At 56.0% G+C, this 25886-nt stretch overlaps 2 pseudogenes; both read left to right on the top strand.

Moving 5' to 3' along the window:
- The first annotated feature begins 4576 nt into the window (after nucleotides 1-4576).
- On the top strand, nucleotides 4577-5676 carry LOC125918529 (oxysterol-binding protein-related protein 9-like; annotated as a pseudogene).
- Nucleotides 5677-5733: 57 nt separating this feature from the next.
- Nucleotides 5734-6516, top strand: LOC125918528 (oxysterol-binding protein-related protein 9-like; annotated as a pseudogene).
- Nucleotides 6517-25886: the final 19370 nt, after the last annotated feature.

Raw genomic sequence — 25886 nt, 5'->3', positions numbered from 1 at the left:
CTTGGGGAGCATCACCCAGGACCTCTCCAGCTACTCCATCTGGAAAACCTCCTCTTCCCCCAAGAATGGTTCCACTTCAGGACTCACCCAGTACCTCCCATGGGCCCAGCGGTTGGACTTTTCTGGACTCAGCCCTAGTTGTCCAGTGCTCAACAATAACTCGGAGCTCTGGTCCATCAGGGAGCTCAGGCCAGAGCCATCTGAGTGTGAGCGCGGGCCCAGAGTGCCTCTTCCTCTTCGGTCAGCTGTCCCCTTCTCCCAGGACCCCACCCACCCCAGCTCTAGTGGTGTGCCATGGAACGAAACGGTGAAATGATGAGGAAACTGGGAACACTGCCTGCAGCCAGGAGTGAGCCCTTGGTCTGGGGTGTAAGGTCCAGGCTGAGTCCCTGCCCTTCCCTTTTCTGTCCCTGTTCACTGTCAGGGCATGGGGGTTGGGCAAGGCATCTAGCCGTGTTTCCTAGTCCTTGTCTCAGGTCAAAAATCACATTTGTGTAGCACACACTGTGTAGCACACAGCACTGGCCTGGGGACTCTGGTTGGCCCAGACCCTACCCAGCCCCTTGATGGATGTGTGGATCAATGCTCTGACACACCCGTACCCATCTCTGGTTCACCCATTGGGAAGATTTGCTCTAGGGTGTGATCCTCAGGCTTTAGCAGGCATCCCTGGAGGGTGTGATCAGCGGGTCCTACCCCCAGGGGTTCTGGTTCAGGAGATCTAGGTAGGGCCTGGGAATGTGCATTTATGGGGAGTTCCCAGGAATTGCTGGCACTGCTTGCCCCAGACTACACTTTGAGAACTTCTGGTGCCCGGTGAGGGTAGCGCCTATCCCTCCGTCGCCCTTCCTGGCTGCCTTGTGAGTCAGATGTCAAGTCAAGTGCTGACCCTCTAGCATCTGGCCTGCTGTAACACGCTGGTCCAGGGGTTCTTTCTTCCTGACTGTGGGCTGCCCCCTCCCCCTCCCTCTCCCCCTCCCCCAGGTGTGAGCATCCATCCTGTGCCTACTGCTTCCCCTGTCACTTGTCCCACCGTGGCGGGTCCACCTGGGCAGTTAATGCGGTGAGGTTTTTCCCAGTACTATTCTCAGAGAAGCTGAGTGGGTGAGTGAATGGTGGGAATGCTGGCTTCCTCCCACCGCCCCCCCCCCAAAGTACCCATCAGATAACATACCACTATAATGGGAAACAGCAGGCCTAGCCTCCTGGAATCCTGTTCTGAGGGGTTGGATTACAAAGGCTTTGCGTCTTGTTTTCATCCCAGATTCTCAAACAGCTCAAAGGGAGAAACTTGGGAAAGTGGCCTTCAAGGTCAGTGAAGACCCTGGGGAGAAAGGGCCCTGTCTCCTGGGGGATGAGCCCTGCTTCCCACAGGAGGTCCCCACCCTGACAGGAAGGGGGTATCTGTGGCGCCATGGCCTGAAGTCAGGCCACGTCTCAGGTCATTACCACAGGAGGGACCAGACCTGTGGGCCCATCACTTCAACTTCATGGAACTTCTGGGCTGGACTCCATGGAAGAAACAGCCGGATAAGACTGGATTCTTGCTCTCAGAGAGTTCACCATTGAATAGAAGTTCATGATCGACCCTGTCCTAATCCAGGGAGAGATGTGCTGGCTACCCAGCTCTGTTGCCCCATAAGGACCTCTGATGCTCACCCGGGCCAGCACCGAGGACACCACACATCTGGCCCATCTGGCAACTTGCCGAGATCCACAGAAAGGCCCTTGAACACCACCTGATGTGGGCCTTCCTTTCACAGATGGGGATCTCCAGAGTGGAGGTCTGTGCCCCAGGTCGCACCTCGAGTCACAGACAACCCAAGTCCTGGAGCTTAGGCCCGTGCTGTCCCAGCCCTGGGAAAGGTCACAGAGCGGGCAGTGTGATTTCCCGCCACCTGGCTTTGTTGCCACAGCGACATTGCACAAGACCAGACTGTCAGCTTTGCCTTCAGGGAAGAGGATCCTAAGTCGAACTATCCCAGGTCCTGCGCCACCTCTGCTCTCAAGTGTGACTCGCATCCTGGCCTCAGGAGGTCTCCCGTTGCTGCCACTCGTGTCAGGAATGTAGGGTCTGTCCTCCACGCTCCCATTCCCGCTGTTCTTAACCATCTCAGCAAAACCAGACTCATTTATGGTCATTTCCAAACAAGTTGCACAGAGTGACCTCTCAAGCTTCCAGCCTAGCTAGAGCGGGAGAAAATGAAACAGTTGTCAATAGTCCAGAGGAAAGAGGAAAGAACTCATAACCAGGGCCTGGGGCTGGGCCACAGATGTTTCTATTTGGAGGCTCAGACAAGAAATTGAAAATATAATTTCAGTTGGGAACAGTGCCTTCCAGGGGCTGGAGCTGAGTGCCCAACTCCCTCAGCTGTGTCCCCACCTGCCTGGGGGCCTGTGCCAGTCTTCACGCCTCCGCGGACGCCCTTCTTGCTCAGGTGCCCTCTTCATAGTGGCTCTCACTCATCAAAGGAGGGTTCCCTGGGTGCTCCCACGGCCCCAGCTGCCCCTTCTGATTCCCTGTCATGCAACCTGCACACACCGCTGCCCATTGTGTCCTTGTGGTTGGGTTCACAGAATACTCAACATCATGATGCAAGGGAGGAGTGCATAATGGGACTCTGGAGACCTCAGTTGAGTCCTGGCTGTGCTGCTGTCACCTTGTATGACCTCCAGGAGGGTTGGTTCTGCTCCAGACCTCAGTTTCCCCATCTCTTGATTGGGTATAAGGATCCCTTTCCTTTGGAGACCATAGGGCCTCATGTGTGTGGGGGGGCGTGGGGAGGAGGAACAATCAGGAAGAAACAGAGGGGGAGGGACAAGAGAGGACGAGGTCCGTGGACAGGGCTTTGTGACTGCCTGGGTCAAAGGCAAGGGAGAGTGCAGTGTGCACGAAGACTAAGGTTTCCCCACCAGGCGCCCAGGGCTTCAGAAAAAGCAGCTGCCATGGAGGAGTGTGTTCATTTAACGGCACCCCAGCAGCCTGTGCTTTGGCACTGAGAGGCCTTGGAGGGCACAGAGGCGAGTGATACCAGCTCTGCCCTTGAGGGGCTTCCAGTCTAGTGGTGGAGGGAGACCCCATGATAACATGGTGCTGAGAAAGGACCCTCAGGCTGCTTGGGGTCAGAAAACACTTCTGGAAGGAGGAGTCCTGGATCTGATCCTGAAGAATGGGGGGCGGGGATGAGGGATGGTTATTCCAGGTGGAGGGCACAGCACAGGCCAAGGCGCACAGGTGAGAGCCAGCCTATGGGGCTCATTCCATGGTGCTCTGGCTCCCAGTGGCTGGGGCACAGGCAGGGGAACTTGCCCACAGGATGCTTGTCTGGAAATCCACAGTGAGTAAGAGGAATTCCGTGGTATATTTCTACTGGTCAGCTCTGGGGGCTTTAAAGCCAGGTCTGTCCTCTTCTTCTTGCTGCTACAGGCTTTATTAGGTGTCCTCCCTAGAACCCCCTGCTGAAATACACTAGTGTCATCAATGCTGAAAATCGGGGTGGGGAGGCAGGTACCTGCTGCTCTTCTATAGGGATGGCCCATGGGAGGCGAGGGCCTCATTTGTGGCCATGAGGTGGGCCCTCTCTGTGATGCTGAGCCTCCCTGAGCTCCAGGGACCACAGCATCTTCACTGAGCTCAACCCCTAAGCCAGTGGTCCTCGCCAGGTGATTGCATGCTCCAGGGAATATTTGGCAATGTCTGGAGACATTTTTGGGTATCACGGCTGGGGAGGAGGGTGCTAAACATCCCAGAATGCACAGGACAGCCCCCACAACAAAATCACCTAGCCCACAATGTCAGTGGTCCAAGGCTGAGCAAGCCTGCTGTAAACTCTCACTCTTACGTCCTGAATTAACACTGGATGAGTGAGCTGGGATTCTGCCTGCTGCGCTGTGTGTGGTTCCGTTTCATCCCTCCCCTTTCTCTGCTAGTCCCTAATTGCATATGCAGAGCTCTGTTTATGGTCCTTGTAATTGACCGTGGACTTTCCTGCTGGAGAACCATTCATCCCCACACAAGCACAGTATCCTGTGTCTTCAGCCCTTGCCGTTGAAAAACATTAAAAGCATTTCTGATTTTCTAGCAATTCTGAACTGCTTTTCTCTGGCGCTTCTAATGCTCTCCCCACTATTGGCCCCTGTTGGCTGGGCTGCAGTGAGTTAGTTAACCTCTGTAAAAAGCCTCAAAACTAAACATACCCCCTCCCTCGCCCCCCCCCCCCCGAACTGTAAGACTCAGTGACCATTGTCGTGGCGTGCCCAGTAGCAGACAAATGTGACCCTGCATTGAGGCCAAACCCCATGTTGCCAGGATCGGAGATATTTGCAGATTGGGAGCTCCTAGGAGGGACCTCTCTCTGCTCACCAGAGTCAGGGGTGAAGACTGGGAGGGATGGCGAGGGTTGTGGAGAAGGGCTGCTGGGGCCAGGCTGAGGGTAAGTCTTCTAGGGATACAAGAAGTCTGGTGTACTTTTGACTCCCCCACCTCCATGCCCATTCTTGCCACGACTAGGGCAAGGAACCATTGTGGTCTGGGCAATAGTTTTACCTTCACAATCTGGGTCTGTGATGCCTGCCTGGAGTGAGGCTGTGGGTGGAGCATTGCTCTCCTCCACACCTCGTTTCTGCCGCCTCATGGGGGGTTCTGGATTCAGGATGTGTCCCTAGTGTCCAAGACTTTGATAAGAAACTTACAGAGGCTGATGCTTACCTATAAATCTTAATGGAACAATAAAAGCTTTTTCCTGACATGCTTCAAAACTGCAAATATGATGAACAGAGAAAGAAAACTGGAAATCTCAAGTTGCATGGTAGAATCAATTAAGCCCCGAGTCGTGTTGCTGCGGATGGTTGAAGTACTCGTAACCCACTTGGCGCAATAGGTCAGCCTAGTCCCTTGGAGCCTGTGATCAGCACAGAGCTTTCCCAGCCTGTCTTACCCCTGCAGCCTGCTCGGTTGTGCAGGTGAGAGCTGCATCCATCATTGCTACTGACTGGACCTATAGGGGCTACCCTGGGGCATCATCGGCTCCAGTCCCAAACAGCACAGGCATTGGGTGCTGACTACCTAGGAGTGGCCTGACCTCTCCCAGTCATGTTGAAGAGTCTCCAGATGCAGTCCCAGTGCTTCTTCAAGCAGTGATTGGATGCTATGATGCTGATGGAGTCCATCAGAGTGGCTCAACCCCAGACCACCTAATAGATTCCTCTGGATCTTCCCCAGTGCTGACACAGAGCAGCTCAAAAAATCTAAAGCACCCAGACACCACAGAATCACTGAATGCCCCCACAGCCAAAGGAACGAGTGGTACCGACCGTTTCGATTCACGTGACGTGATTGACGATGAGCAAGAGGTAGGGTCGGTGGACGAGCACAAGAGGGTTGTGTGTGTCATCACAGGTGATGTTTGGAATGTGTCTTGTTGAGGTAGGTCTTCCAATAATTAGTCTTGAGAAAAGACCTCTTCTAGAGGTCTAGAAATGTGTGCAAACTTTTTTGCACATCCAGACCCACTTCTGAGCATTTGTGACCAGATGGATCCCAGGGATCGAAACGGTTCGTTTGGTGAGAGGCACCTCCCTGCCTTTCATACAGGAGGGACAGGGTTGGCTGTGAAAAAGCCAGCCAACCCCATTTTGGGTGGGCTCTCTCAGCATCAAGGGCATTATCAACAATAATGAAGAGCACGCAGAGCTAGCTTTGAAGGACGAGTTTGCTAAAGCAGTGTAACAGTCATGGCTTGGCACGTTTTCTGCCATTATCCACCATTTCAGCCTTCTATGCCAAGCATTGTAACGAAAAGATGCAATTCGGCATTCCTGTATAGACTGGATAAGAAGTTCTGGGGACATCGACCGGCATGTGCCACACAAGGCAGGGCTGTGTCTCGTGTCTAGACTGTGACGAGCACTACATTCTCAGATTCTGTCTGTCCTCACAGTGTGCTGGGTGAAGCTGGGAGAACAACGGGATAGTAATCATTCCAAAACAGATGACGTGCAAATATCTCCCACACTAAACCTTTCCACGGGAACAAGACACACAGAATTACCACTAAGATTTTTTTTCTCTTCACATGACAAATCTTTTTGCCCATTTGAAGAGGAATGGGCTGGTATAAAGTGTGCAAAATATTCAACAGAGGAAAATCCAGTCTTACAGATACCAAGAAGCTGCCCGTAGTCAAGAGGAAAGTAATCCCACTCCCTGGGGAGGGCCGTCCCTCCCCACCTAAAAACCAGAGCCATTGATGTGGCAACCGAAGCAAGGCACACACATGAAGAAGGACAAAGAGAGGAAGCCTGAGGAAGGGAAGAGAAAGAAATTCAGAGGGAGTCTGGGTTATTCATGAAGGCGGAGAAGGTTGGGTTTACAGCCAACGGCTACCGAAACCTCTTGGTGCGTCTAAGCATTCGATCGGGAAGTCTAACAGGCTTCCTTCTGGAGAACCCGTTCGCTCCCTGGTTGTAGTTCCTATCTCAGCGATACTGGACTTTGCAATGCAGATGTACAATTAAAGCGAGAAAAGCTTCCTTTTTTTTTTTTTTTTTAAACCCTCCTCTGTTGGCAGTTAAGATTTTGACTTCAGTTGGAAGACAAACTTCAGGTTTTGAAAATGTCTGCTCTCTCCTCAAGCCCCACACTGTGAAAAGCATTTCTAGACCCCAGTTCCCAAAGTCTGCACCCTAGGACTGCTGTTGAGGTGTGCAACACCTGCTTCTTAGTTCATATAACCTTAGGATGCATGTATATGTGTAATACAGCCAGTGCCAGAACTTGCAGAAATATCCCATCCACTGTTTTAGAACACTAGGGTGCCATGTATTAAAATCAAGTGTTGGGATGTTTTGTGGTCTCACCTCCAATAATTCTGATTTTGGAATTGAACTAGTATTAAATTGTATCCAGCCCTGGGCTACAGTAAAATTATACTCACTGCTTTTTTTTTTTTAATGTTTGTTATTTATTTTGAGAGAGAGAAAGCATGCATGATCGGAGGAGGGGTTAAAGAGAAGGGGAGAGGGAGAATCCCTAGCAGGCTCCGCATCATCAGCACAGAGCCTGATGTGGGGCTTGAACCCCTGAACCGGGAGATCATGACCTGAGTCAAAATCAAGAGTCGGATGCTTAACTGACTGAGCCACCCATGCACCCCAGTACTCACTGCTTCTTAAGGCTTCATGAAGTAATTTTTAAAAATGCAAGTCTGTGTTTTACCGAGCTGCTCACAGCCTTCTACTGGCTTCCGGTGGCTCTTAGAGCAAAGCCCAGATTCCTTCGAGGCTTTCAGGTCCTGTGCTGTGTGCCACCTTGCCTGCTTCCCACCCTCTGCCCCCACCTCTCTCCCTCCTTCTCTGGGACAACACTCCAGCCTTCTCCCATATCTCGGTCTTCCCATGTGCTTTAAAGTGTCACCATCAGTACCCCTGGAAGGTGGCCGGATCCGCGCATGTGAATCACCTACTTGCATCAGCTGAGGGCCCTCCAGTGCCAGGCACGGATGAGGTTCTCAGTAGACCCTTGTGGGATGAATGAATGAATGAATGAATGAACAAATGACCTGTCACTTCTGTCTTCTCCATGGCTCTCTGGGGTCCGAGGTGTATTTGTGTTTCACAAGGGCCTAGTGTGTAGGTTCGTGTGTGAATGTGGAGAGGCGAGGTAGGGAGGGTGGAACCAGAGATCCTCAAAGCCCCTGAGACAGGAACTTCAGGTGAGTGAGGACAAGAGGCAGCTCCTCTGTGGGCCCCTGCAGCTCTAACTCTGTATCTGTCACTCTGTGCGTAGGTGGAAGGGGGCATCGGTGAACTGGAACGGCTCCGATCCCATCCTGTGACCTTTCCTGTGGGTAAGCCTATGGCTCCACCACTCATCACTGGGGGTGACAGCTGAGCCCCAGGCCTCAGGGACAATCCTTCAGAAGAGCGTCCCTCCTGTCTGGACCAGCAATGCTCCAGAAGTGTCCAGAACCTCCCTGCCCCTTCCATGAAGGGCCCCCAGGACAGTGATGAGGGCCTAGCGTGCTGCTATGTGGCTTCCTCTCAGCTGAGCCGTGACTGCCAAGGATTGGACTGCCTCTGCCACTTTTTGTCTGCATCCCTCCCTTGCACCCCGTTGGGCCGCCTGTCCCCTCATCAAGCCTGTGATATGGTCAGCCCGGGGACCCCGGGTTCATTATTTCTGGTAGTTGGCTTTTTATAAAGCAGAAGTCAAACCCTTGCTAAGGACAGAGAGAGACTCATTCGTTCTGTGATGGCGAAGGAAGCATGAGGTCTGTGTGGTTCATGACTAGGGTGGGAACAGTGATGGCGGAGGGGCCCCAGAGCCCTGGAGATATCACCTAAAGGGTCTGTGCAGGCAGGTGGTCCAGTAGGGTCCCTGGCTGGGCTTCTGGTCTAGCCTGTCTTCTACTGATCAGCCTCAGGTCTAAGGCACCAGTGTAAGCCCTGCTGACCAGAAACAACTCAGGTCCCCTGGAACCTGTCTCAGGGAAGACCCAGATCCCTGGGAGATCCCGGGAGGATGGTCCTGTGGACCTGGCGGGTAGGCTGGACCTGGCCAAGTGGATATGGGGGGAAGAACCTTCTAGGGAGGGACCTCTTGGCCACAGAGGGCAATAAGATGGGGATGAGCAGAGGGAGCGGGGGGAGTCTCCCCCATGTGGCTGCCACAGAGCCCCTTATGAAGAGAACTGCCGGAAAGGGGGGGGGGGAGGGCCGGGGGGCCCCCCCCCCCCCCCAGAGCAAGGGTAGGACAGGTGGGAATGGGAAAAACACAATCATTCATAAAGGGAAAATTGTACAGTTGCAGCCTCCTCGATTCCATTGATGTATATCCTCCTGGCTTTAGAAGGGAATATGAAGAAGTATAGAGAGGCAGTGGCAGGTGGGAGAGAAGACCAGAGAGAGAGAGAGAGAGAGAGAGAGAGAGAGAGAGAGAGAGATGTGTCCAAAACCAAAGTCAAGGAACCCCTCGCGACGGCTCCTAACAGTGGGACTGAGCAAGGGCACGCAGAGGCAGAGCACTGGGCTCCAGGAGCCTCTGTCACGAGGTCCGTCCACGTGAGAAGCCATGAGCAGCATAAGGGCAGAGCCTGCAACAGTGCCCGCCCCTGCTGCGCACAGCAGGGGCGTGGGCCATTGCTGTCAATGGGCCCTGCAGAGGTGGGTGTTTGCACAGAAGGATCAGGGTGTGAACTCCTCCTGTGTCGCCCTGGCCCAGGGAGAGGCCTGGGAGAGTCCTGGACACTGGACGGCAGCTGGTCCCCAGCCTCTTGTGTGCCTCCTCTTGGGCTCGGGACACAGCAGCTCAGGGACTGTGTTCTCTCTGCAGTGCCGGCTGAAAGGAGACCCCTTTCTCTTTAAGTGCCAGGCGTATGGAGGTGACAGCTCAAGGGCCTGTTTTGCACTCTTGTGGGCTGGGCACGAGCCATGGCCGGATTGTTGTATTGTATTATCGTATTGTGGGTCTTTGGGGAGAAGCTGGGAGGAGCCGGGAGGGAAGTGCGAGGCAGGGAGTGCCTTGTCCAGGCTGTGCGGAGGCCCCACTGGGGTTTGCTGTGTAAACTCCAGCGGCCATTCGCAGCAGGCGTCCAGCAGAAATGCTTCCTATATGTCCCCGAAATGTTTATGCATTTGTTTTCCTTGGCCAGGGACAGGCTGCTCCAGCTGAGCGCCAGTGGAGGAAGTCGGTTTCCCTGCAGCAGGCTTGTTTATCAACCCGGGAAGGAAAAGTGTGTCTTTGCAATGAAACTCACTTAACCTCCTGACCGGGGTCCCATTGGCAGGGCTGGACAAATCAAAATATTCCCAGCGTTGCTTGAAAAACCCAGTCCCAACAAATTATGAAAACACTCTTCTAGAAGCCAAGATGCAGGTACATGCGCAGGGCGACACCCTGGGCCTGGGGTTTCCTGGAATGGAAGAGGGGCAAAGCCCAGCGCCACCCTCTCCTGGAGTAGAGCCACAGCACTGCCACCAAGCCTGCAAGAATGAAATAGAGGCCCGTGCCTCCTTGCAGGCGGGTGTTCTCCACCCAAGGTGCATGGTTTTCTACGGAGACTGTGGGCAGGCTTCAGCGGGTCCACAGTCTCCTTCCCAAATTCTATTAAAATCTTTGTGTTCACGTATGTATGTGTAACTTTCTGGGAAGAGCATCTTTAGCCTTTCTTATACCCTTGAACTTGGACTAACACCCTCCTGAATTCTGCAGAAAATGTTGAGAGTTCTAGAGTTGGGTGGCTTCCCACCCCACTCAAGGGCAGGGCTGGGCGTGGCTGCCCCATCTGTGCCCCAGGTGCACAGGGCAGGGGGGGCCGGGCCCCGCCAGGTCAGTGAGCAAGCTGACCTCAGTGAGGTGTGAATTCTTGGTCTCTGGGGGAAAGAGCCGGCCAGTTGTACTGCCCTCCCAGTTGTGTGAGCAGTAAGGGCCATCTCATGACCGCTCAAGTCCATACTCCCCCATCAGTGGAAACTCCTCTGCCCCCTGCTTCTTTGGGGCTCCGGTCACTAGCGACCTCTCCTGAGTCAGGTGATTCATGCTCCAGCTGCTGCTTACGACAGCTCTTGGTACCTGGTCCCACCCAGCTTCTGGTGAAGTCAACCTCCTCCTTCCTCTCTTAAGAAGACCGGAGTCTTCCTTCTGCAGGATCCACGTCTGAACCATGCAAGGCCTACCCAGCTCTGGAGGTCAGACCTTTCCCACCTCAGCCTGTCTCTCTGCTCAGCCTCCCATAGGGAACAACAATGTCTCCCATCCTTAGGTGGGAGTCGGGGACCATCCCACACTGTGGGCACACACAGCAAGCTTTCAAGCAGCTTTCTGGAAGCCTCCCCCACTTGGCTTTAGGAGAGGAGATGCAGGCCTCCGTGCCCCATGGCTGGGGGAAGGGATCCTGGCACACTGACGCCTCTCTCCAAAGAAGTCATCAGTAGTTACTGGCCTCTTCCACTGCCAAGTGCTTTCTTCACCTTCTTCCGTGGCCAGAGGACAGGATGTGTTGGCCGAGCAGAGACCTGCTGTCTCTGTAGGTGCTTTGTGGCAGCAGCACAGGTAAGAAGAGTAGTTTCCAGAAGAACTGCAAGCATTCCTTGGGGGCTCAGAGCTGGGCCAAGGCTTGGAGGGGTGCTGGGGGATATCCTAAGGCAGGGGTGCATCCAGACCCCAGCCCACTGCTTTTTTCTGAGCAGAAGGAAGTTAGCAGTGGGGGCCCAGCCCGTCGCGAGCACCGACAGGGGGCCCACCCTCCTGGGAGGGCCACGGATGGTGAAGGACCAGTCTTAGGCTCCCACAGTCCCGTGGCTCTACTAAGCCAACAATGGCAAGGGGAAGACTTGTCTGCCCTAGTGTAGGCTCTAGTCTTGCTACTCAACGTGTGGTCCTTAGACTAGGAGCACCAACAACACTGGAGCACTTCCTAGACAGGCAGACTCTCAGGCTCCACCCACCACCTCCTGAATCGGAATCTGCATTCTAATAAAGCCACCAGATGACTCGGGTTACAGTTAGAGAGAGCTGTACTCTAGAACTTGTGATTTTGTGGGGCTGAGGGTGTGATGACGCAAAAGTTGGCCCCATAACGAGGCTGTACTGAAGGGACGTGCGGGAGAAGTGTTGTCCAAGGACAAGCAGCATCAGGACCAGGGGTCCCCTCTGCTTCCTGCCTGTGCAACTGTGAGCCCCTGACCTAAGCTCTTTGGGCCTCAGTTTCCTCGTCTGTAAAATTAGCACCCGGCCAGGGCTGTACTGAGGATTCAGTGTGTCAATGCACAGTGAGTAGGGCCTGGCACGTCACAAGGACCTGCAAAGTGTTTGCTCTTAATATTTCCAGAGGGGACTGGAGGGCTCCTCGGCGGTGGCAGCATCTTACCTAAGTCTTGATGGATGGGCACGGTTTTGACAAGTGGAGAGTTGGATGGCAGATCATTCAAGGTGAAAGGCTGGTGAGAGACCCTGAAAGTCCATGAGGTCTGTGGGCCTCATTGAGGTGACCCCAGAGTGGGAGTCCCAGAGAATCAGAGGAGGGACAGAGTGGGGGAAGGCCTCAGATGGCAGGCCCAGGGCTGGGACCTGTTCCTAGGAGACAAGGTTTGCTCAGAGCTCTACTTGAGATCTCTCTCCCTGATGGGGGAGTGAGTGTGGGGCAGAGGCAGGGGGCACATTGAGGGGCACATGCTGCCCAGGAAAGGCAGTATGAGTGGGGAGGCCAGGAGATGATGGGGGTGACAGACGCTGATGGCCTTTGCTTTCCAAGGCCCCAGGATGATCCTCACTGGCCACTGAGCCCTTCCGGGAGCCTAAACTTGCAGGAGGCAATCAGGCTGCCAAGTCTATTTACAGGTATTTCTCCCCATCTGCCAGAGTCCTCCCTACTCCCTAATCGTGCCCTAATCCTCCTGGGGCTGTGGGAGCTGTAATTACCAGGCAAAAATGTCAGGCATTTGCGATAATAGAGATTGCTTAACGCAGGACGAGGGGTGGTTGGCAGGTGGGTGGGAGAGTGGGCGGGCAGGCTGCCCATGGGTCAGTGTGGCGCACTGCCAGTTTCGGCATGTTGCTCGGGGATGTGCTTCACAGCAGACCTCTGCGCAAGAGAGGAATCAGAGCCCCACGCTGGTCAGGGGCTCGGTGCTCACAGCCGCCCGCCCTTGGCCTTTCCTGCTGTCTTGGCGTTTAAGTGCTTCATCTACTGTTCTGTCCACATTCCCGGGAGATACCTATGCTATATCCTGTTGTCTGGGAAATCATCGAAGGCCTTCTGTTCACGGATGGGGAAACTGAGGCCAGATAGGAATTGTTCATGAAGACCCCTGCTGGGACATTTCTCCTTCATGGAAGGGTCTCTTGGAGACCAGAACACCGGACGGCCTTTGGGCTCAAGGGAATACATGTGATGGGAAGTCTAAGGGGATGATTCCAACCTGCCTGTCTGCCTCCTCACCTTACTCCCAGCTCCACACTCCTTGCACCCCCAACCATAGCAGCTGCTTGAAGCCCCTTGCCGCCTGCAGCGTTTGCCAGTGCTCTTTACTGCACCTGGGTCCCTGCCCTCTGGCTCCCCATGACCATCTGCCAAATCTGACCTGACCCTCAAAGCCTGTCTCCAAGGCCCCTCTTCTAGGAAGCCCTTTGGGATTACCTAACTGAAAGTGCAGGACCCACCCTCCGAGGGCCCTCAATCAGCACCTCTCTCACAGCCCAGATCCCAGCTACAGGTTTCTCTCGTTACCCGACAAGTGTATATGCATGCACGCATGCACACACACACACACACACACACCCTCTACACCACCCTGTTTCCTCGCCCTTGGGCCTGAGGCTCCTGGTGTTCCTTCTTTCCCGCTCCTCGTGTACCTGTCTCATCCTGGGGGATGAAGCCCAAAGATCATTCCCCATCTTTGGAGAAGCCCCTCCATCACCCACCCCTGCGCCCCTCCCCCATCCCGCCTCCAGGCATAAAGCCCCAGTCACTGGGTGTTGGGGTGGAGAGGTACTTACTGCCTGAGGTCTTTAAACCGTTGATTCCGGGTGTGGTTTTGAGATTAAACCCTGCGCCTTTCCTGTGGCCCTTGATAAGGGCAATCCTGGGTGCTTATCTGGCATTTTCTGTTTTAAGGCCTCTCGGCATCTGGGAGGTTCAGGAAAAGCCCTGCCTCCCTGTGGAATGGGGCTCACCTCCATGATAGCACCCACCTCCTTGTGTCCTGCCTGGGTGCCCAGCGTGAATACTCTCAGGGCACTATAGACACCGGTTGTCAGCACCGTCTCTGGGCTCTGCCCCGGCACGGGGACCGGGCCTGAGGGAGTGTTATTAATAATCACGCCAGGACAGTTGTGTAAACAGACTGTGCTGTGTATGGGAACCTTACTCTCAGGAAGGATTGTTTTGTTACCGATTGATTTCCTGACTTGATTCCCAAGTCCCGGGCTCAGATCCTTCTTGGATTTTATTGGGGGCATAGGGCTTAGAAGAGGGAAACTTGTATAGGCCGGAGCAGTCAGTGAGGCTTCTTGGAGGGGGAGAATTGAAGGCGGGCCTGAAGGAAAATAGGGGAGGAGGAGGGGCAGAGGTACCCCAGCCCGGATGGGCAGGGTCAGGGCTGCCAGGAGGAAGGGAGGGGCTGGGGCATCTGGGGCGGCGGGAAGATAAGGAATGTTAGAGCTGAAGAGCTTGTGTGTCCGGCAAAGGGGGTGGCGCTGCCTCCTGAGCCCTGGGAAGCCGTGGGGGGTCTCGGAGCAGGGCAGCGGTGGCTCCACGCTGCTTTAGAAGACCGTGCTGCAGCAGCGTGCGGGGTGGGCCAGAGGGCAGACGCCAGCCTCTGAGCTAGGGCCCCAGAGAGGAGCAGCAGTGGGAGACACCTTGCATTTTAATGGTTCAGCCTAGGGGGTGAGGTGGGGGGAGGGGGCCCATGGGCTTGGAGTCAAGGCCCCTCTCTCCCCTGCTTCCTGGCAGGCAGACTTTGGCCTTGAGCAGCCGTTGCTTCTGTGTGCTCCCCTGTTGGCACTGGTGGCCGTAACTCTCCTGGGAATGGTCTTTGCAAAACATCCCTACCTCCCGATGAAGGCTTCCTCCGTCTCCTGTCTTGGCAAACCATGAAGGAGGGGGCCTCAATGTGAGGAAGTGCCCAGGCCTTTGTTCTGGACCCGGCTACGGCTGGACCCACTGCCCATTGTTTTCGAAGCTGTTGGTGACCTTGGGCCAGCTGGACGGGACCGGCTGGCTCCCTTGGGCCTGGCCACCTCCAAGTACACATGGACGACAGCCAGGCTGGCAGGATGGCTCCCAGTCCCTCCGTGGGGAGGGCATCTGCCACGTGGGCTGCCCCAACTGTGTTCTCAGAGCCTGGGACCCCCAGCTTGGCCATTTGGGGTGTTAGTGGGCATTATGGAAACTGCTCCTCTCCTGAGGACCAGGAAGCTCTCAGGCAGGAAAGCACAGTCCCAGTCTCTGGTCTGAGGCTCCTGCTTCCTTCACATGCACTGTCGTTTGGGCCCTGGCTCTCTGGAACCTATGGGTCAGAAGGCCAAGCTCTTGTCTGCCGTGTTCCCTCTGGGTTGGGGGAGGGGGTCCTTGCTGCACCCACGGGGGGCTGTGTACCAAGACGGGACTGCACAGCCTGCCGGGGGGGGTGGGGAGCGTTATAAACTGGGACCTGGACTTTGATGACCCGGGTTTAGATCTTAGCTCTAACTTCTCGGTTGTGTCACCTGAGTTGCAAAACAGAATAAAAAGATGAAACAAACCAACAAACCAAAAACCTCTCTGGGCCTCAGTTTCCCTCCCTGTGAAATGAGAATAATAACATCCTGTACCTCTTAAGGTTGGGATGGGAGTAAGGGCACAGTGCTTGCAACTGGCCTTGGTTCCCAGTCTGCACCCAGCAGATGTTGGCTCTTTGACTGGGAGCTGGATGGGAGGATGCAGGAATCCGGGTGGATCTAGGTCACGGAGAGACAAGAAGTGTGACCATGTGGGATGGGGTGACACGGTGAGGCCACTCCATCCCTGGAGGTCAGCCCCTCTTCCCTGACCCCCTTCCCCAAATGTCAATCCTTCCTCTCCTTTCTCCAGCTCTCATGGCCCCATAGGAGCTTCTGGGCTAACTGAATATGTGCTCCCCTCTCCAGTCACCCCATATGGCCCTCCCTCTCCACTTCTGTAAAATGAGGTCATCAGACGAGGTGGCTCTGCAAAGCAGTGACCACTCCTGAGACTGAGACGAGGGCACCAGTGGCAGGCACTGTGTGCAGCACCTGCAGGGCCCCTCTCTCAAACCTCTCACTTTCAGGTGGGGAAACTGAGTCTCAGAGAGCCAAGGTACTCGCTCAGGGCCTCCAGGCTAATAGATGGCAGATGTCAAGTTCTTACTTGCTCCCCTGCCTCCTGGAAGGCCACCAAGCAGAGGGGTGGGGGAGGAGCGAGACACTTCCTGGAATCCCTCATCTCCTGTCTTCCTTGATTATTTTCCCCAGTCAGCAGCCCAGGCCTGAGACTTCAGGGCCTCTGGAAATGTCTGTGAGCACCCTAGTTTCTATACCTGCAAGCCATTATGGGAGCCCAGTCTTCCCTTTGATTCAGATGACTCCCTGTCAGTGGCCCAGAGAAAAGGATGGGCCAGGCCCCCTGCTTGGCCCTGCTCAGAGGAAGCCCGGCCAGCCAAGGTGGGAGCAGGCATCCAGCTTCAGAGTCTCCTTCAAACCCCACTTCCTGTCGTCCCCCAGCCCCGATGGCTTTGGCAACCATAGAAAATGCCAAGCACTTTTTTTCCTTCTTCCCCACTAACACAGACACACCTTGGGTTTATTTGTCTAAAGATTTTCCATTTCCTTTTCTGGAAAGTCATCAGGATTATGCACGTCCCCTTCATCACAAAGGAGTCTGGGAAGAGAGAGGTATATCCTTGGTCACCCCGGGAAGGAAAGCTGAGAACCTAGCTTGGTCACCACCAAGGAAAGCTGAGAACCTAGCACCTTGTGACTCAGCTGTGCTCTCCTTGACACCCCCTTAGGCTGAGATGACTGTTCAGGTTGGCCTTTCATAGGAACACAGCTGCTTAAGAACCTCTGGCTGGGGCGGTCACCTCCCAAGGCCATGTGGCACAAGGCTGACAAAGTCTGTCATCTCCTGTGTCCCATCCATGGCTGTGCCCACAGTCACGTTCAGAGGCCTAATTGTTCAAGCTCCTCGTTCAGCCCCAGCTCCCCCCCCCCCCACCACACCGGTCTGGGCCAGGAGCTCTCCGAAGGCAGAGCCCCTGCACCCCCAGCCAGGTGCACCTGAGGCAGGCGGGGCTCAGGCCTCCTTCCCTGTGCTGACCTGGAGGGAAAGCAGAGATTCAGGCTCTGAAGCCCAGACAGACTCACAGAGCACACCATCCCTCTTCCAGCAGCCCCTCTCTGAGGGTCTCAGTCAGCCCTGGAGAGAGGGGCAGCGAGGGAACCGCCCCACCCCTGCCATGGCTAGAAGCCCACTCATCCATCCATCTTCCTGCTTGGGCCTTTCCTCTTCCCAAACCACCTCCCTTCCTTTGCATAAACAAATCTGTCTGCCATGTCCCCTCTTCTAGGAAGCCTTTCCTGATTATTGGGAAGAGGTGGGGATCTCCCGCTGCCCACAAATCCACCTCACCCCTTCCTGAGCCTCAGGCCTGGGCCTCGGCTACCCTGCCTCACACACCCAGGGCTGCATGGTGGAGCATCAGGGTTGTGAGTTTCTCTCCACTTGAGCCAGCTCGGGGCTGAGCCGCTGAGTGGTGGAAGGATGGTCACCTATGGGCATTGACCGTGGCGCTGGCCCAGGCCGGGCACCAAGGGGCATCATGTTATCTGCACTGTGACTCTCCATCAGGATGCTGCACCCCACTGAGGTGCCCAGGCTCAGCCCTTGTCACAGAAAGTCCCACAATGCCTCTAAAGCACAGCCTCTGCCTGCTCCTCAAATCTCCTGATAATAAGGTCTCCTCGATCAGTTCCTTGAGCAGCCAGAATCTGGGGAGAAACTTCCTCCCTAGCACAGGCGGCCGTCTCTATTACCATAGAGGAAGCATTGGTAAACATGTCTTCCTTTCTTGCGATGGCTTCCGGGAAGCTCAGAGGGAAAGTGATGCTCCATTGTAATCTCTCTCTGGTGTCACAAGAAGCTTCCTGCCTCTCTGTGTTTTTATTTTAACTAGACTGTGATCCGGAGTTTTGTCTTGTTTTGTAATTCAGACACTTGCTGCTCAAAGTCCTGAGACCAGAGAGCATTAGTGTCGACTGGGAGATTGTTAGAGCTGCAAAACCTTGGGGCCCCACCCGGACCTACTGAATCAGGAGCAGTGTTTTAATAAGCCCTCCAGGGGACTCACGTTTGCAGTATAGTCTGAGAAGCACTGATGGAATCCCCAAGTGCTTTTAGAACAGATATAAAAGGTAGATGAGATAAGACCTGCATTGATTCTTCCCCTTCCTACCCTGACTTCTCTACCAAAGAAATTTACCTCTGCACAAGCCTGACCCCACTTCACACCAGCCCTCTTTGATTCTGACCTTCAGTTCTGCCCTCTGGCGAGCAATTCTCTAACCATTCCCATGAGCTGTCGAGTAGGAGAAGTACCCACACAGGACATCATGACCCTCTGGGTATCAAATGATATCGAAGAGCATCCTGGGTCGGTGATGTGCAGGTTTAGGCAGCTTTTCAGATCTCTCCGGATCCTGAGATTCCATGCCTCCTCCAGGAAGGCTTCTATGATTTCTTCCACCCTTACTGATCACTCCCCACCCCCAGCTCATAAGCTCACCTGGGTTCTTCTTTGCCTTGTATTTGTGAGTCTGGGCCCCCAACCGCCAGAGAACTTATGGCCTGGGTCTCCTCCTCTGTCCACCTGCCCTTAGACTGGTGAGTGGGAGATACAGGCAGGCAGCTGACCCAGGCCTCTTTCCTAGCCTCTGGCTCTAAAAATGGCCTCTTCCGAGGGCTTCTCGCTCTTGAACACGGAGTGCTTGGGAGAAGGCCTCTCACCCACCCCTTGGATGCTGCCAACACTGTATATTTAGCCTTTGTTAGGCCTGGGCCTGGCCTGGGCAGAGGCAGGATCACTATAAGGGGACTGGACTTCCTGAATTCCAGACACTGTATCCCCAACCCCTGAGGCCCTGGTTCTTTAAAGTTGCCAGTGAGTGAGGTTGGCCTGGAGGAGGTGTGCAGTGATGAAACAGGGTGTGTGTCATGGGGAGTCCTGCCTCCCTCATGCTGCAAGTCCTTCCTGGTCCACTGTGTGCCCTGGTGGCTGTTGCTCTGCTGGTGGGACGGGGCGGGGGGGTCACTGCGTGTGACACTGGGGAAGCCACTTTAGCTCATGGCCTCAGTTCACTTTTGTGCAATAGGGTCTTAATGACCTGAAGGCCCTCCTATCCTAATGGTCGAATACCCTGGGCGTTCAGAGGTGCCCAACCCTTGGTGACAGGGGGGCTCTGGATGGGGAGGCACAGGGACCCTGTGAGTTGCCCAATGGACACACCTGTAGAACAACAGCACAAGCGGGAGGTGTGCATGTGTTGGGGTGAGGCTGCTGACACTGAGGGCTGGGGAGCCAGAGCCTGGCTGGGCGCAGGGGCCCGGGGCAGGGGGCCATGTGATCATTTTCTCATTAGGCAAGACAGCGATCTGCCTGTGTGAGATGATCTTGCTGGTCCTGTGGGCTCCAGGAATGTTGGCTTCACATGAATAGAATCCCCAGAGCGGACCACAGAGGGAGGGGTCTGCAATGGAGAGGGACAAGGGTGAGCACCTCCTACCTTCCTAGACTCACCCCTACCGGCCCCAGCCCACAGCATCATGACATCCTAGGAAGCCAAAGAGTGAAAAGGGTGGTCCCGGAATTGCACCTGCCCATCCCCACTCCACGGGGGCCCAGCACACCCCTCCTGACACTGGCTGGTGGGCTGGCAGATGGCTGGCTCTCTTCACCGTTGAAAACTTTCGTGAGCTTCTCTGTATACCGAGCCTGCTCCCCATCTGGCTATGAGCAGAGAGCTGGGTCAGATCCAGTCCCCGTCCCCCCCCCCCCTCCAGGGTAGGGGGTCCTGGCTGGAAATGAAGAGACTAGGACACACATAGTGTATTCCCAAGAGAGGAACCTTGGAGCCATGCAGTTACAGAAATGCCTACCACTGCATTCCTCTTGCTTACACCTCCTCCTCTCCACCATCTAAAGTCAGCTCCCCGATAAGGAGATGAGTTGAGAGAGGCCCCTGGATTATGAACAGCACAGGTGGTAACAGCTATGAGCGCTCGAAGGTGCCAGAGAGACCATGCAGTCTCCAGGGTTCAGGGTACAGGCAGCAGAGGCCGCAGGATACACAGCAGAGGGTTTAGGAGGTGCAAGGTTCATGGCCACCATGTGTATTTCTGCTCTGTGTATTTACAAGCCTGTGCACATGTGAGGTCGTGCATGCACTTGCGTGGGTTTGAGTATGCACACGTGTTTGCATATGTGTATACACATGTGCGTGCAACCGATGTATATGCTGGTGTGTACGTGTGCATTGCCCGTGCGTATGTACACGTGTGTGCAAGCACATGCTGTGTGTGTGTGTGTGTGTGTGTGTGTGTGCGCACGCACGTGCACCCACATTTGAGGATGCAAGCCCATGCACTGTCAGGGGAGGGGGAAGGGACAGCTAAGCCTGTGTAGTGGCACCCCAGCCAGGTGTGGCTTGGCAAGGGCAAGTGAGAGGGATTGAGGACTCATTGTGAAGGAGAGGGCTGGGGACACAGCTCAGCCTGGGAATATGCTTTACTCGTTAGAAGGGTCAGTCTGAGCCTGGCGGGAGTGTGCTCATCTCTGTCCCTGCCCTGCGCACTGCTGTCTAGCCGTAGTGGTGGGGGGCGGCCGTGGTGGGGGGCAAGGCCATGTTTTCACTTTCATGGACCCTGGGCTCTTTTGCGTTCATGGGCCTCTGCCTCCATAAACAAATATGAAAAGCTAAATTTTACCACTGTGTTGGTGTAAAGATGAACAGGTGAATCCTGGTGGTGAGTTGTGAGAACAGCCACTAGCGCGGAGAAACAGGAATTTCCCGAAAGCCCCGCTACCCGCTGGCACCTAAGTGGCCCTGCTGTCGGGCCCAGGAAGGAGCAGGAGGCTGCACCTGGGCCCGAGTCTGCTCCTATGGCGGGAACCCAGCCGGGACTTGCTTGGGGGAGAAGCCAAAGAATCCAGTGAGGCTTTGGCCCTGTGAAGCGCCAAGCCGGTCCCAGCAGCGGGACCCAGAGGAGGCAAAGGGAACCCGGCACAGGTGATGGGACCAAGGGACAGCTGGGGCAGGAGCCAGCAGCCGTGGCGGTTCTCAGGAAGAGACACGGCCAAGGAAGATATAGTAGAGAGCAGCAGTGGCCGTGGGATCCACAGCAGAGCAGTGAGGCCAGGTGGCCACGTGGCATGGGGCATCCAGGAGAGGGGCTGGAGGAGGAGAGGGAGCATCGTTCCTGCCTGCAGAACTTGCTGAGGGCATGTGGACACCCCTTCTGGGGACACTGGCTATAGGCAAGGGGGCAGAATGAGAGGGGGGCAGGGTGTCTGGGAAACCTTGAAAACTGAGCAGAACTCGAAAGAGCCACGGGGGTTAGACATTTGGGGGACAACGGCATTGGTAGGGGGTTGACCTACCTCTACACTGGCTCAGGCCCTGCTGGGAGATGGAAACATTAGGTCCTGCGGGCTGGGGGAGTAGATGGCAGGCTCCCTCATGAATATGTTCTTGCTGCCCAGGTCTCTTTCCTCTTACTCAGGGAAGGCGCTTTTCTGAGTCCTTGCTGGAGTCCAAGGAGGAGATAGCCTCTCACCAAGTAGAGAAGAGGGGAGGAAGAGGCTGGGTGTGGCTAGCAGGCCAGGCCTCGGCAGGCACCAGGAGACCCGGACTCTAGTCCTAACTCCCCCCTGACTCACAAAAGGATGCTGGGCATGCCACCTTGCCTCTCCGAGCCTCAGTTTCCCCATGTGTAAAATGAGGGCATCAGATCCACGGCCAGCGGAGCCTCTTTTCCCAATCTTGATGCGTTAGGATGTAATAAGGCACAGAGAGGAGATTTTGAGGGCCCAGGCAGGAGGGGTTAAGGGCCTGGAAAATAGAGCGGAAGCTGCAGTAGCAGTGAGGTCAGTGGAGAGGGGAAGTGTGTGTGTGTGCCCAGGGCAAGGAAATGCTCCGAAGTCGCTTATACACAGGACAAGGACTCCCCTTCCAGGGACCCACACTGCAGAGGCTGGCTCCAGGCAGAGCCCTCTGCCCTACCTGGCCCCCAAGGGTGTTGCCGGCCACCTGGCAAGTATGCCACCACCAGCATTTTCTGGAAGTGAGGGATGCCGCCCTCCTGGCCCGGCACAGCCTCCTCGCCCGCAGGGCAGGGCTGGGGAAACCGTGACTTCATTCCCTCTTTTCTCCTCCAGTCCAAGCAGAGTTGGGGGTGGGACAGGGGGTGGCCCTGTGTCCTCAAGGCACCCTCATTCAGTCCTGGGAGCCCAGCCCATCCTCGAAGCCCTGCTCCCATCTTTGAATGTGGCGTGTCGAACTCTCATGGATGCTAGCAGGGCTGGGGGCGAATGTCCCCATCTTGTCTCTCTGTCTCCTCCTCTGCAGCATCAAGCGGGGATATTGCTGGAGAGCTGAGTGAACATCCAAACAGAAGATTCCACTTTCCAGAAATAGGCTTGACATCGCCCTCCCCCCCCAGCCCCCAGCCCCAACACACACAGTATTGCTCAGGGAAGGCAGGGGTGGGGGAAGACGGCGAGAAGAGAAGTAGCTTGGAAAATTAAAATTACTAAATTGTTCTGCCCCTGGTGAATCACTGGTGGCCCGCTAAATCCGGTTTTGATTTAAGGGGGATCGTGTGACGGCTAAATGGCCAGGAGTTATCTGTCAGGGAGGAATTCTAGGCTTTGAGAGGTGGGTGCTTATCTCTCAGGGAAATTGGATGGTCAGGGTGCAGATATCTCCTGGATCATCCCCCGAGCTCAGCTCTGCTGGGGGCATGGTGGGCCGGGGGAGAGAAGACCCCAGCCCTGTCCGGCAGCCCAGCTTCACCAGCAGGGCCATCAGCGGATGGGGTGTGGGCAGGGGTGTGGGGGGGTGAGAACCAGGTCTGGAGGCCAAGGTGCATCGCCTTAACTGAGGGTGCTGCCATGGAAGAGGGGGTCAGGAGAGGAGGTGCCGCTGGGAAGGGGAAGGAAGGAGGGTGCCTAGCATGAGGAAGAGCCGACATGCAAATATCCGGGGACAGGGAGCCTGGTGGCACAGGAGCCGGGGCCCTTGTCTGGAGTTGGGAAGGGGTGGAGAGTGGAGAGCCTTAAGGACTGGGCTGAGCAGTGTGGGGGGCATTCTGTCTTCTTTTTGGTCTCTGGGCCTTGGTCCCTTTTCTGCTCCCCCAGGCTCAGGGGTGGGGGTCTGGCTGAGCCCCCCTGGAAGGATGACTCCACACTAATGTAGAGTCCCCACTTTGGCCCATGCCTCCCTGGCCCATGTCTTCCAGGCAGTGGTGTGGGGGGCAGGGGTGGGAGACGGGCCCCGTCTGTGCAGCCAAGAGCCAGGGCTGGCAGGTCCTAGATCAAGTTCAGGGGAGGGATGCACCGAGCACCCTGTTGAGGGAGGGGCAGAGCCACGAGGAGGCAGAGGGATTCTGTGGGAGAAGGCATTCTTTTATGTTTCACCCCCTCCCCAGGACTTTGTCCTGTCTTCCCACCCTCTGTTAGCGCACCCTGCCTCAATTCAGGAAAGCCTGACCGATTCTGGAAGATTCATCCAACATGCTGGTGAGCTGATGGTGACCGCATGGTCAAAGCCAGTCTGCTGTCAGAATTCCCTTCCGCCTCCAGCTCCATCTTCCTGGTGGGCCTCCCGGAGGGAATGAAGTCATTGTTTCCCACACCGAGGCCTGTGAAACCCCTGCCCCGCCCAGTAGGGAGGGTCCACTCCCCTCAGCCCCTCTGCGAGGGGCTCCACAGAAGCTTCTGGCTGAAAGAGTGACGGCTGCGACCACACCCATGGGTGTCTTCTCCCCATGCAGCCTGGGACCCCCCTCCCCCTATCTTCCATGCATCTGAGAAGCTGTGCACCCATCTCTGGACAAAGCCTGAGGTTCTCCCGCTGGATCTTGGTGGAGCTACGGCCCAGATTGTCCTGGAAACAGCCAGCTCTGACTGGAAAGTGGGTCTCGCCGGGCACGTCAGAAATAAGGCACATCTGGTAAAACGATTTCAGACTGTTGCTCCTGAAGGGCCAGACAGTGCCCGGCCTTGAGTGGCTTCAAGCCCCGCCCGGGGCTCAGGAGTTGGGGAGGGGAGCAGTCTCCGCTTATGTAGCCTGGCTCGGGCCTGTGGGATCTGGAGGCTGGGCCTGTGCCACTGTCCGTGGGAGGGACACGGACGGAGCTCACGGAGGCAGGCCACGCGGTGGGGAGGAGCTGAGGTGTGGGTAACACCCTGCCTCAGAACCCAAGCTCCCCGGGGTTGTAGGGCTCAGGGGTGGCTCTGGTCTCTCCCAGCACTCTGAGTGTCTGCTCTTAGCTCAGTGCGTCCTTCTCCATCCACCCCTCACCTTGTCCCAATTGTGCGGAGAGGTTGGAGATGGCCCTTTCCTTTCCGCCCCCATGTTCCCTGCCCATCCTGGGGCCTGGATCTCTCGGTCCTGTCCTTGTTACTGGGCCATCAGAACTTGGCTTTCCGTCTGGTAATCAGGGCCATCAGGGGCCGTTCCTGACAGGCGAACAGAGAACCAGACTGGGGTTCTGGGAATTGGGCCGGGGTGGGGCGGGTCCTGAGTTCTAATCCTAGCTCTGCCATTCTTTGCCCAATCACTTAACATCTGAGCATCCCAGGGCGGTGGTGAAGATGAGCCCTCAGCCCGAGACTGTTCCCTCCTTCCCTTCCTCCCTTCCTCTGTTCCCCGGTTAGCCAGGATTTGTGGCAGACCAGGAAGAAGAAGGCCATGGGGTTTGCAGCCTTCCTGGGTCTTGGGCTGCAGTGGCATTTCTCCCTCTTGCACTGAAATGGTCAGGTCATGACTACACAGGCCCTTCTGCATTATGGGAGATGGTGGGTGAAGGAGGTGGGCATTGTTCTAGAGATGTCTGCACTCTGACGGCCTCTCTTGGTGGTGGCAATGCCTTTGCCCAAAGGAATGGAGTATAATGGTGGGTGGCCTTTAAGGCAGAGGCCAGGTGGGCATGGGGGAGGGGGCAGGAGATGCAGTGGATGTCCAGGGTGTTGTCTCGAGGACCCTCATATCATCCTGAGATGGGTGGGTGCCTAATTTGCCTAGGCAAAAGTGCTTTGCTACTCCGGACCCCCCCATGTCGTGCCCTGCTCCAGAAGGACGCAGGTCCCCGGCAAGTACACACTCATGCGCGTGTGCCCTGCACAGCTGCAAACTCCACCATCTGGAGTGCCCACATGGAGCCTGCCCATGCTAGAACACAGGCTTCAGGAGGACAGGGAGCTGGGCGGTCTGCTTTGCAGCCGTCACCCCAGTGCTCAGAACAGTTTGGCACATGACGCACGCTAAGTAAATATTTGGTGGATAAATGAGAATGTCCCAGGTGACTCTCAGGTGCATAGCAGCACACGGTGCTTCCTCACGGATCCTGACCCGGCCTGTGGAGCCTGTCATGGAAACCGGAGCAGGAAGTCCCGCACCCCCGCACGAGCCTGAGTCCAGTGGTCCTTGTGGGCCTGGTGCCAGCTCTCCCCCTGCTGCCTGCCTCAAGCCTCCAGGCTGAGTCCTGGTACCTGCCAGCATCTGAACTCCTCCCTGCACCAAGGGCAGGGACAGATGTGGGCCAGGACACTCAGGGGGCCGGAGGGGTCGTGGGAAATGGCCAGGGCCAGGCATAAGGCAGCAGCCTTCTGGGGTGTGGAGAGCTGAGCAAGTGCTGCCCAGAGGAAAGGATGTGGAGGAGGTTCCGGGAAGTGGCCCAGTCCGGCTGGCTCCCTCTCTTGGGTGGGTAATAAGGCACCGATGACCTCCGGCTGCCGGGCCTTGCTGAGCGTGCAGGGCCCTTTGGCCACCGTGCCAACTCCATGCCTTGCATCCACTCCATCCTGTACTTACAGGCAGTTAGGTGGCCACGGCTCCCCCCACCTCCACCCCCAGGGGGCCTCCTGCTCCCGGCAAATCCCGGGCTGATCCCTGGGTGGTTCGTCACCGTTCCAGGGTGGCTGCGGCACGTGCTGCAGCCAGGCAAAAGGGTGGCCAACAGGGAATGGTGTCATCTTCGGCAGATGGCCCCTGGACACGAGGCAAGGACCCGCATGCCCATTCATGCCCTGCCCTTGGCACATGCAGAACTTAGAGATGTCCTTCCCCTTGCTGGGCCTCAGTTTGCCACCTGTAAACTGGGGAGAAGTCAATA

The sequence above is a fragment of the Panthera uncia genome, unplaced genomic scaffold, assembly GCF_023721935.1.
Source record: "Panthera uncia isolate 11264 unplaced genomic scaffold, Puncia_PCG_1.0 HiC_scaffold_95, whole genome shotgun sequence".
NCBI lineage: Eukaryota > Metazoa > Chordata > Mammalia > Carnivora > Felidae > Panthera > Panthera uncia.
The sequence above is the reverse complement of the archived record's forward strand: the minus strand, read 5'-3'. Positions and strand labels throughout refer to the sequence as shown.